General features: G+C 59.3%; 2 long non-coding RNA genes across 2 annotated transcripts; both read right to left on the bottom strand.

Moving 5' to 3' along the window:
* Positions 1-5,371: 5,371 nt before the first annotated feature.
* LOC123606221 lies at positions 5,372-7,412 on the bottom strand. The gene is made up of 2 exons (XR_006716172.1): positions 6,531-7,412; positions 5,372-5,800 (listed from the first exon to the last, which is right to left on the bottom strand). It is a non-coding gene; the product is annotated as an uncharacterized LOC123606221 (long non-coding RNA).
* A 4,613-nt stretch (positions 7,413-12,025) lies between these two features.
* LOC123606218 lies at positions 12,026-15,118 on the bottom strand. The gene is made up of 2 exons (XR_006716169.1): positions 13,183-15,118; positions 12,026-12,454 (listed from the first exon to the last, which is right to left on the bottom strand). It is a non-coding gene; the product is annotated as an uncharacterized LOC123606218 (long non-coding RNA).
* Positions 15,119-16,659: the final 1,541 nt, after the last annotated feature.

Raw genomic sequence — 16,659 nt, 5'->3', positions numbered from 1 at the left:
GCAAATGGTCCCTATGGAGCCAATGGAACCCTAGTGCACTTGTGGTAGGAGACTGATAAATGAGGCGGAAAACTGGTGACCTTTCGAATGCTAGCAGAGGTCATTTGCATCTGTATAGCATGAGATCATTGACTTTGTCCCTGGGGGGAGAAAGGTTTTGCATCTCTCTTCTCCTAGGTTTGTGGCTTAGTTTTCTCTTCCCCTTGTGCACTTGAAAGAGTCCTGACAGGTCCTGATGGTACACAGTAAGTCCAAGTCACCAGAGTCCAGAGTCCCTTGGTGGGGCTTGTGGGATGGTGTCCTTCCCATGACCATGAAGTCCACAGACAAGTCTTGTGCTTTTGCTGTAAGTCCTGTTTCTACCAGGTCCAGTCTGGGGGTGCCTCGTTGCAAGTCCTCAGGCGAGGACACGTGATGAAGGCTGCCCGTTGGGACTGGCCTTCGATGATCCATATGTCCGTGACTCCCTGCTCTCCTTCCAGGGCTGCGTAGGTTCGTGCCCTTGATGCTCCTTTCGTAGAAAGCCTTGACTGCTTGGTCTCTCTCGTCCTCCTCACCCTGGACGGTAGTCCTGTGGCTCCCCTTGAATCCTCAGGCATACGTTTCCTTGCCCACCTCTGCACACTGGCCCTCCACAGCAGGGTCTGGTACGCCTTGCACGTTCAGTCGATGCTTGCTGCACAATCGCATGGGTGATGGCCTCTCTCTCTCTCACCAAAAGAAAGAAACGTTGAAAAGCAATTGAAACCCAAGAAAAGGAAAATGGCACTGAGGATTTGGGATCTGAGGCACACTGTGAAGAAAACATGGGGGTTGGGAGGTAGTGGAGGTGGACAGGCGGTTCCACAGAGTTGAAGGACGTGCCACAGTCAGCGGTGGCACGGTGGACTTGAGGGTGGGACCGCTGGTGGTGCAGTCCAGGTAGGGCCATGGGAAGGGCATGCAGAGCTGAAAAGCACCGGCCTTTCAAGGAGAAGGGAGGTGGAAGGAGTCTCGTGTGCCCAGTGCGTCTCCCTGTCCCGTAGGGCTGCCCTTGCGGTCACGGGTCCCGAGCGAGGAGGGTGCACGGCTGTAGATGTCCACGGTTGGCGGCAATGTGAGGCAGAGTGAAGAAGAAACACAGAGGCCTAGGATGCAAGAGGGATCACTGGGTTCACGTCCAGCCACCTCCCTGGGAAACCAGCTATGCAAAAGGTTCCTGGGTCTCTTGAGGGGTGACAGGGAGGTGTCCACCTTGGGAGGAGACACCTGCCAGGCCCTGTCCCACTGGCCTGGTCTCTGGAGCCCTCTGCCTGGCTCCTGGCTGTCAGGCTGGCGGGCAGTCAGTCAGAGCATCTGGTGGGCGCAGCGAGGTGGGGTGGTGCAGACCCTAGGGCCCAGGAGCTGAGCTCCCTGCGGGGGGGGGGGGGGGGGGAGTGGGGGAGGGGGGATGGGGCATCTTGGATCCTGGGCCCAAGCAGGTGTGCGGGAGCGCACACGAGTGCGCGCATGCGCGTGGGCCAGGGGCGGAGCCCGGTAAGGGACACAGCTGGGGCTGCAGTAGTGCTGTGAGTCCTGGCTCCCAACCCGCCTGCCGCCCCAAGCCCCCAAGTGTCTGGGTCAGCCAGGGGCTGACGCCCACCTCAGCCCCCGACCGGGGACATGCTGCTGCTTGGCGCCTGCGACCCAGTAGCCGTGACAGTGGCGGTAGTGCTCGAAGGAGCGCTGAAGGTAGTGCTGGCGGGGCCCACGTGGAGAAGACTGGGAGCCATGAGTCTCCAACCTCGGAGGGTGGCAGCCCTGCTGCTCCCGCTGCCCCTGGAGCCAGAGGCCAGGGTGCGGGACGCGCTCCCCGGGTGTCTCGGTCTTTGGCCGCGAGGGGGAGTGCCAGCACTGGCAGGGGCAGAGCGCCATGAGATGCATGCCACCCCCCCCCTCCCCGGCGCCCCCGAAAGACTATCTGGGAGAAGCCTAAAGGTGGAGCAGCTGAGACCCACAGCCTCCCTCCAGGACCTGCCTCAGTCGCGGTGCTGCCAAGGTAGGGATCCTAGCGACAAGGTGGCACGTGGCCTTCCCCCCTGCCCCTCTCTGTCTTCCCCTTCCATGAGCACCCCCCCCTCCCTGGTGCTCCGGGCTTCTTCTTGGGCTCCTTTGCGGCTGCGGTCTGGAGGCCTCAGGAGTGGGCTTTCTGGGTTGGACCCCGGTTCCCTGGAGGAGGAGGGCCCCAGATCGAGTAGGGGGTTAGGCTCAGGCGGTGGGGAGTGGCTCAGGTCGAGAGGGGGGGCGCCCTGAGTGCCCACGGAGGTCTGACTGGGTTGGAGGTTGGCGGGTGGAGGTGGGAACGAACGAAGGAACGAAGGAACGAACGAAGGAAGGAAAGCGTGGACCTGCGGTTGTGGGAAAGTGTCAAGGCAGGGCCAGGGAAGTCGCAGCCATGAGCAGGAGGAATCATTCCTGCCTGTGAAAATGAAGTACAAGGGACCTGAGATTCCAGAGAAACATTCCAGGCAGAGTCAGGGTGGTGGGCCTGAGTTGCTGGAGGCCAGCAGGGGACGGTGTTGAAGGGATTGAGAGTGGAAGCAGCAGGTGAACACAGGCCTCCTGCCTCCCCCCTGCACACCTGCTCTCCTGCCCTGCCCAGCCCCGCCCCGCCCCGCCCCGCCCCGCCCCGCCCCGCCCCTGGTGGCAGAGTTGCACCTCCTCTGATGGGGAGGGGGAGATCTCACCCCGCTTGTGGCGAAAGGGGGTCCTCTATCGTGGGAGTCAATGGGACTAGGGGGTAGGAGTCTGGATTAGGGCAAGTGCAACTCCCTGTTGAGCTCTTCATTTGTGAAGGCAATGTGCATTCCATCAATGAACTCGGAGCCAGTGAGCCAGGAATAAGTGGCGCTTCTGTGTTTTAGAGGGTGGTCCAGACTCTTTCCTACTTGGAGATGTGTGCTGAAGAGAACTGGGTGTTGTGGATGGAGTCCAAAGTCATCTCTTTGGGACATGTTGGGTGGGAACGTCTCCTTCGCACTCTGCCGAGGAAGGTGGATGGAAAAGCTCCTTGTCAAAGGCAGACTTGTGGGTTTTGTTCTTCCTAACCGTGGGGCGTGGTGCTTCCCGTTTCCGTGGAGCGCCTCCTGTCCTGCATTCGTTCCGTGTTTCAAGAGTTTCAGTCCTTGGCAATCACATCTCCTCCGGGACTCACCAGGCAGCACGAGGGAGAAGTGACTCGGAGCCCACCGGGTCCCTAGAAACCAGTGCATGTGTACTGGAGCAGGCAGTGCTCCTCTCTCAGCCTCCTTTGGAAATGAGGTCTTGAGCAAAGGGTCTTTCATTGCATGGGTTGTACCTCTCCCCGGTTGTTGGGGGGAGTGTGTGCGCGTGAGTGTGGTGCTGTGGCCCGTGTGGAGTCCGGACCGCGTCAGGGACCCAGTTCTTTGCAAGGAATGCGTTTTGTTGCGTGGGAATGTCTCATTTCACTAGAGAGTTCCAATCCTGTCTGAGAGGCTGAAAACATCCCGAAGGCAGCACCTTGACCTCACTGAAAGCAAAGGCCTAAGAGCAGAGGCTTTCCCACACTTCCATATCGAGCTGACTGGTGCTTTATGTTTTCAGTAAGATGGTGTGGTGTAGGCCACTTGGAGCAGCAGCTCAGGCTCTAAGCGTCTGTTCGGTTCCCGAGGGGTGAGTTGTGTCTCTCCGGAATGAAGGAGATTATGGTGACCTTGAGTATCATTACCTTCACGATTACCGTGATTATTCTGCCTAAGTCATCGCGTGGATCTTGATCCATGAGCTCGCCACGTGAGAGGTTTCCTTGGTAAAGTAGTCGCCGTGCGTGCGTGCGTGTCCTCGAAACTTGGTTGTGGTCCGAACACCTTTGATGCTTTGCAAGTCCTGAAGCGGCTCCACGGGTGTGCAGTCCCTGTTGCCATATAGGGGAGGAGGCAGAGTCTGTTGACCTGTAGCCCGTCCAAGTATCCAGGGAGATGTGCGAGGGCCTCTCCCTGAGGCACTGGGTTCCTAGCCGGCACCACCCAGAATCAGGCAGGGAGGTTGTCTTGATGCCAGCGGGAAGTCCTGAGGAGGGAGGGGGAGCCGGACACCGTCGTCATCGTCGTCGTCGTTGTCGTCGGAAGGAAGGGATCCCTCCCCTGCCTCACCATCCCCAGCAGTTCCCTAGGTGCTGGCCACGAGGGAGGGGACTGCCTATGCGTGTTTGTTTTCGTTGGTCTTATCCCACCTTGGTAGAGCGCTTAGCCTGTTCCAGGCACTGTTCTGAGCACTTTAGAGATCTATGCTGACGACACAGAGTACCTCGGCAAGGACTCTCGTCCCCGTTCGTGTTTCCAAGGGAAGATGTGAAAGAGTGTGTGCCGGGGGTCACTGCTGTGAAGCGGGAGGACTCGAGGCATGAAGCCAGGCAGTCGGGCTCCACGTGAGCGTGCTGCACCACTGGCTTTCCCACTGCTGCCTGTCGAGAGGCGAGAGGCAGGGAAAGCATTTGCACCTAGCGTGCGTGTCCTGCGGGCAGAGGTGGGCTCGGAGACGTGCGTGTGCCCTGAAACGGGGAATCCAACAAAATAGGCTCTAGGGCCTGAGTCACGCTCTCTGCGGGGAACCCTATCATTTCACATCCAGCCTGGAACACTTTGGAGAGTGACATGCGGGACTCTTAGCCAGGGTGGCGGCACAGCGGGGGGCATGGGTCAGCGGGACCTTCCTGGGACACCCACCCCCCCGCCCGCCCCCCACCTCCCTCCCGGTGCTGTGCTCCCCCTGAAACCCAGGCAGGGCTGGAAGGAGGAACAGGCTGTTGATGGCACCATCCCTTCCGCAGGGAGGCTTCTTGGGAGCTGGTGACTGAGGTGACCTTTGCGAGTTCCCCCTCTGAACTGCAGGAGAAGCGGCCGAGGGCCCTCATTTCGTGCGGTCCACACTCCCCGTCGCCCTGTGTGCCAGTTGCCAACGTCGCAGGCGCCCAGGTGGTGAACGTGGTCCCCGAGTAGGGGAACCCCAAGGCCGTTTCTGCGTCCTCAAATGCTAACGTTCTCTGCTTGTGTCCTGCGCCCTGGCTGGTCCGAGACCCTGAGCACAGGGCCTGCAGGAAGGGTGAAGGGTGCGAAGCTGTCTCCTGGTAGGTAGCTGCGGTGAGGTCGTTCCCGGTGGCCTGCGCTCAGCTGCAGGGCACCTTGGAACCCCAAGCCACGACGTTTCCAATGGGACAAAGTGCGCTGCAAGGGGAACCTGGGGAGTCATGAGGCCCTAAGGGTAGGCAGGCATGACCTTTATCCGTGGGCCTTTTGATCAGAGCGCCCTCTTTGCTAGATATCGTCAGGGCAGCCTCTTTGGAAGACAGAGGGCAGGTTGTGGACAGTTGTATAGCATCCTTCCTGGTGGCATGTGTCGTAAGGGCTCTGACCTTGCGGAAATGGGCGGGGATGGATGGAGTGGACTCCTGAATGGAACCTTCCCCGGGCGCCTGGGTGGTTCAGTGGGTTGAGCTTCCGACTTGGGCTCAGGTCACGCCCTCGCGGTTCCTGAGTTCCAGGCCTGCGCTGGGCTCTGTGCCCACAGCTCAGGCCCTGGAGCCTGTTTTCAGATTCTGTGTGTCTGGCTCTCTGCTACTCTGCCCCTCCCCCACTGGCGGTCACTGGCTTGCCGGCTTGCTCTCTAGCTCCCTGTGTCTCCAGAGTGAAGAAACATGAACAACTAGGAAATAGAACGTTGCCCGGGGCAGGTGCTGGCCATGGGCACAGCCATTCATTCGCTGTAGTAATGAACTCGACGGTGTTCCTTTAGTGGTATCATTTGAGGTTCTTTGTTTCTTTCACTCATTGTGAGAGACGGAGAGAGAGTGGACGCATGCATGTGTGCCTGTGAGCAGGGATAGGGCAGACAGGGAGGGAGAGAGAGAGGAGGGCCAGCGGTCTCCGCATCGTTAGCGCCCATCTTGAGGTGGGGCTCCTTGTGGAGGCTCAGCCTCACAAGCTGTGAGATCGTGACGTGAGCCGAGATCCAGAGCCACATGCTTTTGTTTCTTTTTTAATGTTCACGTCCGAGACGAAGCGAGAGAGACAGAGAGAGCACAAGCGAGGGAGGGGCAGGGAGAGAGAGAGGAAACCCAGAAGGGAATCAGGTTCCAGGCTCTGAGCTGTCAGCACGGAGCACTGGGCGCGACTCAGCTCAGGAACCCTGAGAGCCTGACGTGACCCGAAGTCGGACCATTACCCAGCTGAGTCATCCAGGCGGCCCACAGAGTTGGCAGTGTGTATTTTCAAAAGAAAAAACCGCTACCTTTATATATAGATCTGTCTACCTGTGTGTCCATACGGATACCTATGTACGTACACATACATGTCTACACATACGTACACATATTCGTGTATGTGTATGTATATGCATATGCACACCCACGCGGGCGCGCGCGCGCACACACACACACACAGAAACACATACACACACACACACACACACACACACACACACACACACACAGCATGTAAACTGAGCCAAACAGTCTTCTCAGTGGAGACGCAGAGGCAGGAGGGAGGCGTCAGCACAATGTTCCAAATGAAAGGGAAACGTCATTCTCGTATCTATCCGTACGTGCCATGACAGGGAGACACACGTGAGGGTTCTGGTAGGATAGGAAGCTGCTCCCACGGAGAATGCAGGCAAATGGTCCCTATGGAGCCAATGGAACCCTAATGCCCTTGTGGTAGGAGACTGATAAATGAGGCTGAAAACTGGTGACCTTTGGAATGCTAGCAGAGGTCATTTGCATCTGTATAGCATGAGATCATTGACTTTGTCCCTGGGGGGAGAAAGGTTTTGCATCTCTCTTCTCCTAGGTTTGTGGCTTAGTTTTCTCTTCCCCTTGTGCACTTGAAAGAGTCCTGACAGGTCCTGATGGTACACAGTAAGTCCAAGTCACCAGAGTCCAGAGTCCCTTGGTGGGGCTTGTGGGATGGTGTCCTTCCCATGACCATGAAGTCCACAGACAAGTCTTGTGCTTTTGCTGTAAGTCCTGTTTCTACCAGGTCCAGTCTGGGGGTGCCTCGTTGCAAGTCCTCAGGTGAGGACACGTGATGAAGGCTGCCCGTTGGGACTGGCCTTCGATGATCCATATGTCCGTGACTCCCTGCTCTCCTTCCAGGGCTGCGTAGGTTCGTGCCCTTGATGCTCCTTTCGTAGAAAGCCTTGACTGCTTGGTCTCTCTCGTCCTCCTCACCCTGGACGGTAGTCCTGTGGCTCCCCTTGAATCCTCAGGCATACGTTTCCTTGCCCACCTCTGCACACTGGCCCTCCACAGCAGGGTCTGGTACGCCTTGCACGTTCAGTCGATGCTTGCTGCACAATCGCGTGGGTGATGGCCTCTCTCTCTCTCTCTCTCTCTCTCTCTCTCTCTCTCACACCAAAAGAAAGAAACGTTGAAAAGCAATCGAAACCCAAGAAAAGAAAAATGGCACGGAGGATTTGGGATCTGAGGCACACTGGGAAGAAAACATGGGGGTTGGGAGGTAGTGGAGGTGGACAGGCGGTTCCACAGAGTTGAAGGACGTGCCACAGTCAGCGGTGGCACGGTGGACTTGAGGGTGGGACCGCTGGTGGTGCAGTCCAGGTAGGGCCATGGGAAGGGCATGCAGAGCTGAAAAGCACCGGCCTTTCAAGGAGAAGGGAGGTGGAAGGAGTCTCGTGTGCCCAGTGCGTCTCCCTGTCCCGTAGGGCTGCCCTTGCGGTCACGGGTCCCGAGCGAGGAGGGTGCACGGCTGTAGATGTCCACGGTTGGCGGCAATGTGAGGCAGAGTGAAGAAGAAACACAGAGGCCTAGGATGCAAGAGGGATCACTGGGTTCACGTCCAGCCACCTCCCTGGGAAACCAGCTATGCAAAAGGTTCCTGGGTCTCTTGAGGGGTGACAGGGAGGTGTCCACCTTGGGAGGAGACACCTGCCAGGCCCTGTCCCACTGGCCTGGTCTCTGGAGCCCTCTGCCTGGCTCCCGGCTGTCAGGCTGGCGGGCAGTCGGTCAGAGCATCTGGTGGGCACAGGGAGGTGCGGTGGTGCAGACCCTGGCGCCCAGGAGCTGTGCCCCCTGGGGGGGGGGGGTGGGGGGATGGGGCGGTTGGATCCTGGGCCCAAGCAGGTGTGCGGGAGCGCGCGCACGAGTGCGCGCATGCGTGTGGGCCAGGGCCAGAGCCCGGTGAGGGACACAGCTGAGGCTGCAGCGGTGCTGTGAGTCCGGGCTCCCAGCCCGCCTGCCGCCCCAAGCCCCCAAGTGTCTGGGCCAGCCAGGGACTGACGCCCACCTCAGCCCCCGACCGGGGACATGCTGCTGCCTGGCGCCTGCGACCCGGTAGCCATGGCATTGGCGGTAGGGGTAGCGGTAGTGCTCGCGGGAGCGCTGGCGGGAGCGCAGGCGGGGCCCCGCGTGGAGAAGACTGGGAGCCATGAGCCTCCAGCCTGGGAGGGTGGCGGCCCTGCTGCTCCTGCTGCTCCTGGAGCCAGAGGCCAGGGCGCGGGACGCGCTTCGCGGGCGCCTCGGTCTTTGGCCGCGCCGGTGGAGTGCCAGCACTGGCTGGGGCAGAGCGCGATGCGATGCCCCCCGGAGCCCCCGAAAGACCATCTGGGAGAAGCCTAAAGGTGGAGCCGCTGAGACCCACAGCCTCCCTCCAGGACCTGCCTCAGTCGCGGTGCTGCCAAGGTAGGGATCCTAGAGACAAGGTCGCACGTGGCCTTCCCCCCTGCCCCTCTCTGTCTTCCCCTTCCATGACCCCCCCCCCCCCCCCCCGTCCCTGGTACTCCGGGCTTCTTCTTGGGCTCCTTTGCGGCTGCGGTCTGGAGGCCTCAGGAGTGGGCTTTCTGGGTTGGACCCCGGTTCCCTGGAGGAGGAGGGCCCCAGATCGAGTAGGGGGTTAGGCTCAGGCGGTGGGGAGTGGCTCAGGTCGAGAGGGGGGGCGCCCTGAGTGCCCACGGAGGTCTGACTGGGTTGGTGGTTGGCGGGTGGAGGTGGGAGTGAACGAAGGAACGAAGGAACGAACGAAGGAAGGAAAGCGTGGACCTGCGGTTGTGGGAAAGTGTCAAGGCAGGGCCAGGGAAGTCGCAGCCATGAGCAGGAGGAGTCATTCCTGCCTGTGAAAATGAAGTAGAAGGGACCTGAGATTCCAGAGAAACATTCCAGGCAGAGTCAGGGTGGTGGGCCTGAGTTGCTGGAGGCCAGCAGGGGACGGTGTTGAAGGGATTGAGAGTGGAAGCAGCAGGTGAACACAGGCCTCCTGCCTCCCCCCTGCACACCTGCTCTCCTGCCCTGCCCAGCCCCGCCCCGCCCCGCCCCGCCCCGCCCCTGGTGGCAGAGTTGCACCTCCTCTGATGGGGAGGGGGAGATCTCACCCCGCTTGTGGCGAAAGGGGGTCCTCTATCGTGGGAGTCAATGGGACTAGGGGGTAGGAGTCTGGATTAGGGCAAGTGCAACTCCCTGTTGAGCTCTTCATTTGTGAAGGCAATGTGCATTCCATCAATGAACTCGGAGCCAGTGAGCCAGGAATAAGTGGCGCTTCTGTGTTTTAGAGGGTGGTCCAGACTCTTTCCTACTTGGAGATGTGTGCTGAAGAGAACTGGGTGTTGTGGATGGAGTGCAAAGTCATCTCTTTGGGACATGTTGGGTGGGAACGTCTCCTTCGCACTCTGGCGAGGAAGGTGGATGGAAAAGCTCCTTGTCAAAGGCAGACTTGTGGGTTTTGTTCTTCCTAACCGTGGGGCGTGGTGCTTCCCGTTTCCGTGGAGCGCCTCCTGTCCTGCATTCGTTCCGTGTTTCAAGAGTTTCAGTCCTTGGCAATCACATCTCCTCCGGGACTCACCAGGCAGCACGAGGGAGAAGTGACTCGGAGCCCACCGGGTCCCTAGAAACCAGTGCATGTGTACTGGAGCAGGCAGTGCTCCTCTCTCAGCCTCCTTTGGAAATGAGGTCTTGAGCAAAGGGTCTTTCATTGCATGGGTTGTACCTCTCCCCGGTTGTTGGGGGGAGTGTGTGCGCGTGAGTGTGGTGCTGTGGCCCGTGTGGAGTCCGGACCGCGTCAGGGACCCAGTTCTTTGCAAGGAATGCGTTTTGTTGCGTGGGAATGTCTCATTTCACTAGAGAGTTCCAATCCTGTCTGAGAGGCTGAAAACATCCCGAAGGCAGCACCTTGACCTCACTGAAAGCAAAGGCCTAAGAGCAGAGGCTTTCCCACACTTCCATATCGAGCTGACTGGTGCTTTATGTTTTCAGTAAGATGGTGTGGTGTAGGCCACTTGGAGCAGCAGCTCAGGCTCCTAAGCGTCTGTTCGGTCCCCGAGGGGTGAGTTGTGTCTCTCCGGAATGAAGGAGATTATGGTGACCTTGAGTATCATTACCTTCACGATTACCGTGATTATTCTGCCTAAGTCATCGCATGGATCTTGATCCATGAGCTCGCCACGTGAGAGGTTTCCTTGGTAAAGTAGTCGCCGTGCGTGCGTGCGTGTCCTCGAAACTTGGTTGTGGTCCGAACACCTTTGATGCTTTGCAAGTCCTGAAGCGGCTCCACGGGTGTGCAGTCCCTGTTGCCATATAGGGGAGGAGGCAGAGTCTGTTGACCTGTAGCCCGTCCAAGTATCCAGGGAGATGTGCGAGGGCCTCTCCCTGAGGCACTGGGTTCCTAGCCGGCACCACCCAGAATCAGGCAGGGAGGTTGTCTTGATGCCAGCGGGAAGTCCTGAGGAGGGAGGGGGAGCCGGACACCGTCGTCATCGTCGTCGTCGTTGTCGTCGGAAGGAAGGGATCCCTCCCCTGCCTCACCATCCCCAGCAGTTCCCTAGGTGCTGGCCACGAGGGAGGGGACTGCCTATGCGTGTTTGTTTTCGTTGGTCTTATCCCACCTTGGTAGAGCGCTTAGCCTGTTCCAGGCACTGTTCTGAGCACTTTAGAGATCTATGCTGACGACACAGAGTACCTCGGCAAGGACTCTCGTCCCCGTTCGTGTTTCCAAGGGAAGATGTGAAAGAATGTGTGCCGGGGGTCACTGCTGTGAAGCGGGAGGACTCGAGGCATGAAGCCAGGCAGTCGGGCTCCACGTGAGCGTGCTGCACCGCTGGCTTTCCCACTGCTGCCTGTCGAGAGGCGAGAGGCAGGGAAAGCATTTGCACCTAGCGTGCGTGTCCTGCGGGCAGAGGTGGGCTCGGAGACGTGCGTGTGCCCTGAAACGGGGAATCCAACAAAATAGGCTCTAGGGCCTGAGTCACGCTCTCTGCGGGGAACCCTATCATTTCACATCCAGCCTGAGACACTTTGGAGAGTGACATGCGGGGCTCTTAGCGAGGGTGGCGGCACAGCGGGGGGCATGGGTCAGCGGGACCTTCCTGGGACACACCCCCCCCCGCCCGCACCCCCCCCTCCCCCCCGGTGCTGTGCTCCCCCTGAAACCCAGGCAGGGCTGGAAGGAGGAACAGGCTGTTGATGGCACCATCCCTTCCGCAGGGAGGCTTCTTGGGAGCTGGTGACTGAGGTGACCTTTGCGAGTTCCCCCTCTGAACTGCAGGAGAAGCGGCCGAGGGCCCTCATTTCGTGCGGTCCACACTCCCCGTCGCCCTGTGTGCCAGTTGCCAACGTCGCAGGCGCCCAGGTGGTGAACGTGGTCCCCGAGTAGGGGAACCCCAAGGCCGTTTCTGCGTCCTCAAATGCTAACGTTCTCTGCTTGTGTCCTGCGCCCTGGCTGGTCCGAGACCCTGAGCACAGGGCCTGCAGGAAGGGTGAAGGGTGCGAAGCTGTCTCCTGGTAGGTAGCTGCGGTGAGGTCGTTCCCGGTGGCCTGCGCTCAGCTGCAGGGCACCTTGGAACCCCAAGCCACGACGTTTCCAATGGGACAAAGTGCGCTGCAAGGGGAACCTGGGGAGTCATGAGGCCCTAAGGGGAGGCAGGCATGACCTTTATCCGTGGGCCTTTTGATCAGAGCGCCCTCTTTGCTAGATATCGTCAGGGCAGCCTCTTTGGAAGACAGAGGGCAGGTTGTGGACAGTTGTATAGCATCCTTCCTGGTGGCATGTGTCGTAAGGGCTCTGACCTTGCGGAAATGGGCGGGGATGGATGGAGTGGACTCCTGAATGGAACCTTCCCCGGGCGCCTGGGTGGTTCAGTGGGTTGAGCTTCCGACTTGGGCTCAGGTCACGCCCTCGCGGTTCCTGAGTTCCAGGCCTGCGCTGGGCTCTGTGCCCACAGCTCAGGCCCTGGAGCCTGTTTTCAGATTCTGTGTGTCTGGCTCTCTGCTACTCTGCCCCTCCCCCACTGGCGGTCACTGGCTTGCCGGCTTGCTCTCTAGCTCCCTGTGTCTCCAGAGTGAAGAAACATGAACAACTAGGAAATAGAACGTTGCCCAGGGCAGGTGCTGGCCATGGGCACAGCCATTCATTCGCTGTAGTAATGAACTCGACGGTGTTCCTTTAGTGGTATCATTTGAGGTTCTTTGTTTCTTTCACTCATTGTGAGAGACGGAGAGAGAGTGGACGCATGCATGTGTGCCTGTGAGCAGGGATAGGGCAGACAGGGAGGGAGAGAGAGAGGAGGGCCAGCGGTCTCCGCATCGTTAGCGCCCATCTTGAGGTGGGGCTCCTTGTGGAGGCTCAGCCTCACAAACTGTGAGATCGTGACGTGAGCCGAGATCCAGAGCCACATGCTTTTGTTTCTTTTTTAATGTTCACGTCCGAGACGAAGCGAGAGAGACAGAGAGAGCACAAGCGAGGGAGGGGAAGGGAGAGAGAGAGGAAACCCAGAAGGGAATCAGGTTCCAGGCTCTGAGCTGTCAGCACGGAGCACTGGGCGCGACTCAGCTCAGGAACCCTGAGAGCCTGACGTGACCCGAAGTCGGACCATTACCCAGCTGAGTCATCCAGGCGGCCCACAGAGTTGGCAGTGTGTATTTTCAAAAGAAAAAACCGCTACCTTTATATATAGATCTGTCTACCTGTGTGTCCATACGGATACCTATGTACGTACACATACATGTCTACACATACGTACACATATTCGTGTATGTGTATGTATATGCATATGCACACCCACGCGGGCGCGCGCGCACACACACACACACACAGAAACACATACACACACACACACACACACACACACACACACACACACAGCATGTAAACTGAGCCAAACAGTCTTCTCAGTGGAGACGCAGAGCCAGGAGGGAGGCGTCAGCACAATGTTCCAAATGAAAGGGAAACGTCATTCTCGTATCTATCCGTACGTGCCATGACAGGGAGACACACGTGAGGGTTCTGGTAGGATAGGAAGCTGCTCCCACGGAGAATGCAGGCAAATGGTCCCTATGGAGCCAATGGAACCCTAATGCCCTTGTGGTAGGAGACTGATAAATGAGGCTGAAAACTGGTGACCTTTGGAATGCTAGCAGAGGTCATTTGCATCTGTATAGCATGAGATCATTGACTTTGGCCCTGGGGGGAGAAAGGTTTTGCATCTCTCTTCTCCTAGGTTTGTGGCTTAGTTTTCTCTTCCCCTTGTGCACTTGAAAGAGTCCTGACAGGTCCTGATGGTACACAGTAAGTCCAAGTCACCAGAGTCCAGAGTCCCTTGGTGGGGCTTGTGGGATGGTGTCCTTCCCATGACCATGAAGTCCACAGACAAGTCTTGTGCTTTTGCTGTAAGTCCTGTTTCTACCAGGTCCAGTCTGGGGGTGCCTCGTTGCAAGTCCTCAGGTGAGGACACGTGATGAAGGCTGCCCGTTGGGACTGGCCTTCGATGATCCATATGTCCGTGACTCCCTGCTCTCCTTCCAGGGCTGCGTAGGTTCGTGCCCTTGATGCTCCTTTCGTAGAAAGCCTTGACTGCTTGGTCTCTCTCGTCCTCCTCACCCTGGACGGTAGTCCTGTGGCTCCCCTTGAATCCTCAGGCATACGTTTCCTTGCCCACCTCTGCACACTGGCCCTCCACAGCAGGGTCTGGTACGCCTTGCACGTTCAGTCGATGCTTGCTGCACAATCGCGTGGGTGATGGCCTCTCTCTCTCTCTCTCTCTCTCTCTCTCTCTCACCAAAAGAAAGAAACGTTGAAAAGCAATCGAAACCCAAGAAAAGAAAAATGGCACGGAGGATTTGGGATCTGAGGCACACTGGGAAGAAAACATGGGGGTTGGGAGGTAGTGGAGGTGGACAGGCGGTTCCACAGAGTTGAAGGACGTGCCACAGTCAGCGGTGGCACGGTGGACTTGAGGGTGGGACCGCTGGTGGTGCAGTCCAGGTAGGGCCATGGGAAGGGCATGCAGAGCTGAAAAGCACCGGCCTTTCAAGGAGAAGGGAGGTGGAAGGAGTCTCGTGTGCCCAGTGCGTCTCCCTGTCCCGTAGGGCTGCCCTTGCGGTCACGGGTCCCGAGCGAGGAGGGTGCACGGCTGTAGATGTCCACGGTTGGCGGCAATGTGAGGCAGAGTGAAGAAGAAACACAGAGGCCTAGGATGCAAGAGGGATCACTGGGTTCACGTCCAGCCACCTCCCTGGGAAACCAGCTATGCAAAAGGTTCCTGGGTCTCTTGAGGGGTGACAGGGAGGTGTCCACCTTGGGAGGAGACACCTGCCAGGCCCTGTCCCACTGGCCTGGTCTCTGGAGCCCTCTGCCTGGCTCCCGGCTGTCAGGCTGGCGGGCAGTCGGTCAGAGCATCTGGTGGGCACAGGGAGGTGCGGTGGTGCAGACCCTGGCGCCCAGGAGCTGTGCCCCCTGGGGGGGGGGTGGGGGGATGGGGCGGTTGGATCCTGGGCCCAAGCAGGTGTGCGGGAGCGCGCGCACGAGTGCGCGCATGCGTGTGGGCCAGGGCCAGAGCCCGGTGAGGGACACAGCTGAGGCTGCAGCGGTGCTGTGAGTCCGGGCTCCCAGCCCGCCTGCCGCCCCAAGCCCCCAAGTGTCTGGGCCAGCCAGGGACTGACGCCCACCTCAGCCCCCGACCGGGGACATGCTGCTGCCTGGCGCCTGCGACCCGGTAGCCATGGCATTGGCGGTAGGGGTAGCGGTAGTGCTCGCGGGAGCGCTGGCGGGAGCGCAGGCGGGGCCCCGCGTGGAGAAGACTGGGAGCCATGAGCCTCCAGCCTGGGAGGGTGGCGGCCCTGCTGCTCCTGCTGCTCCTGGAGCCAGAGGCCAGGGCGCGGGACGCGCTTCGCGGGCGCCTCGGTCTTTGGCCGCGCCGGTGGAGTGCCAGCACTGGCTGGGGCAGAGCGCGATGCGATGCCCCCCGGAGCCCCCGAAAGACCATCTGGGAGAAGCCTAAAGGTGGAGCCGCTGAGACCCACAGCCTCCCTCCAGGACCTGCCTCAGTCGCGGTGCTGCCAAGGTAGGGATCCTAGCGACAAGGTCGCACGTGGCCTTCCCCCCTGCCCCTCTCTGTCTTCCCCTTCCATGACCCCCCCCCCCCCCCGTCCCTGGTACTCCGGGCTTCTTCTTGGGCTCCTTTGCGGCTGCGGTCTGGAGGCCTCAGGAGTGGGCTTTCTGGGTTGGACCCCGGTTCCCTGGAGGAGGAGGGCCCCAGATCGAGTAGGGGGTTAGGCTCAGGCGGTGGGGAGTGGCTCAGGTCGAGAGGGGGGGCGCCCTGAGTGCCCACGGAGGTCTGACTGGGTTGGTGGTTGGCGGGTGGAGGTGGGAGCGAACGAAGGAACGAAGGAACGAACGAAGGAAGGAAAGCGTGGACCTGCGGTTGTGGGAAAGTGTCAAGGCAGGGCCAGGGAAGTCGCAGCCATGAGCAGGAGGAGTCATTCCTGCCTGTGAAAATGAAGTAGAAGGGACCTGAGATTCCAGAGAAACATTCCAGGCAGAGTCAGGGTGGTGGGCCTGAGTTGCTGGAGGCCAGCAGGGGACGGTGTTGAAGGGATTGAGAGTGGAAGCAGCAGGTGAACACAGGCCTCCTGCCTCCCCCCTGCACACCTGCTCTCCTGCCCTGCCCAGCCCCGCCCCGCCCCGCCCCGCCCCGCCCCTGGTGGCAGAGTTGCACCTCCTCTGATGGGGAGGGGGAGATCTCACCCCGCTTGTGGCGAAAGGGGGTCCTCTATCGTGGGAGTCAATGGGACTAGGGGGTAGGAGTCTGGATTAGGGCAAGTGCAACTCCCTGTTGAGCTCTTCATTTGTGAAGGCAATGTGCATTCCATCAATGAACTCGGAGCCAGTGAGCCAGGAATAAGTGGCGCTTCTGTGTTTTAGAGGGTGGTCCAGACTCTTTCCTACTTGGAGATGTGTGCTGAAGAGAACTGGGTGTTGTGGATGGAGTGCAAAGTCATCTCTTTGGGACATGTTGGGTGGGAACGTCTCCTTCGCACTCTGGCGAGGAAGGTGGATGGAAAAGCTCCTTGTCAAAGGCAGACTTGTGGGTTTTGTTCTTCCTAACCGTGGGGCGTGGTGCTTCCCGTTTCCGTGGAGCGCCTCCTGTCCTGCATTCGTTCCGTGTTTCAAGAGTTTCAGTCCTTGGCAATCACATCTCCTCCGGGACTCACCAGGCAGCACGAGGGAGAAGTGACTCGGAGCCCACCGGGTCCCTAGAAACCAGTGCATGTGTACTGGAGCAGGCAGTGCTCCTCTCTCAGCCTCCTTTGGAAATGAGGTCTTGAGCAAAGGGTCTTTCATTGCATGGGTTGTACCTCTCCCCGGTTGTTGGGGGGAGTGTGTGCGCGTGAGTGTGGTGCTGTGG

Source organism: Leopardus geoffroyi, chromosome A2 (assembly GCF_018350155.1).
Source record: "Leopardus geoffroyi isolate Oge1 chromosome A2, O.geoffroyi_Oge1_pat1.0, whole genome shotgun sequence".
NCBI lineage: Eukaryota > Metazoa > Chordata > Mammalia > Carnivora > Felidae > Leopardus > Leopardus geoffroyi.
Note: the sequence above shows the minus strand (reverse complement) of the source record. Positions and strands in the feature narration are given on the sequence as shown.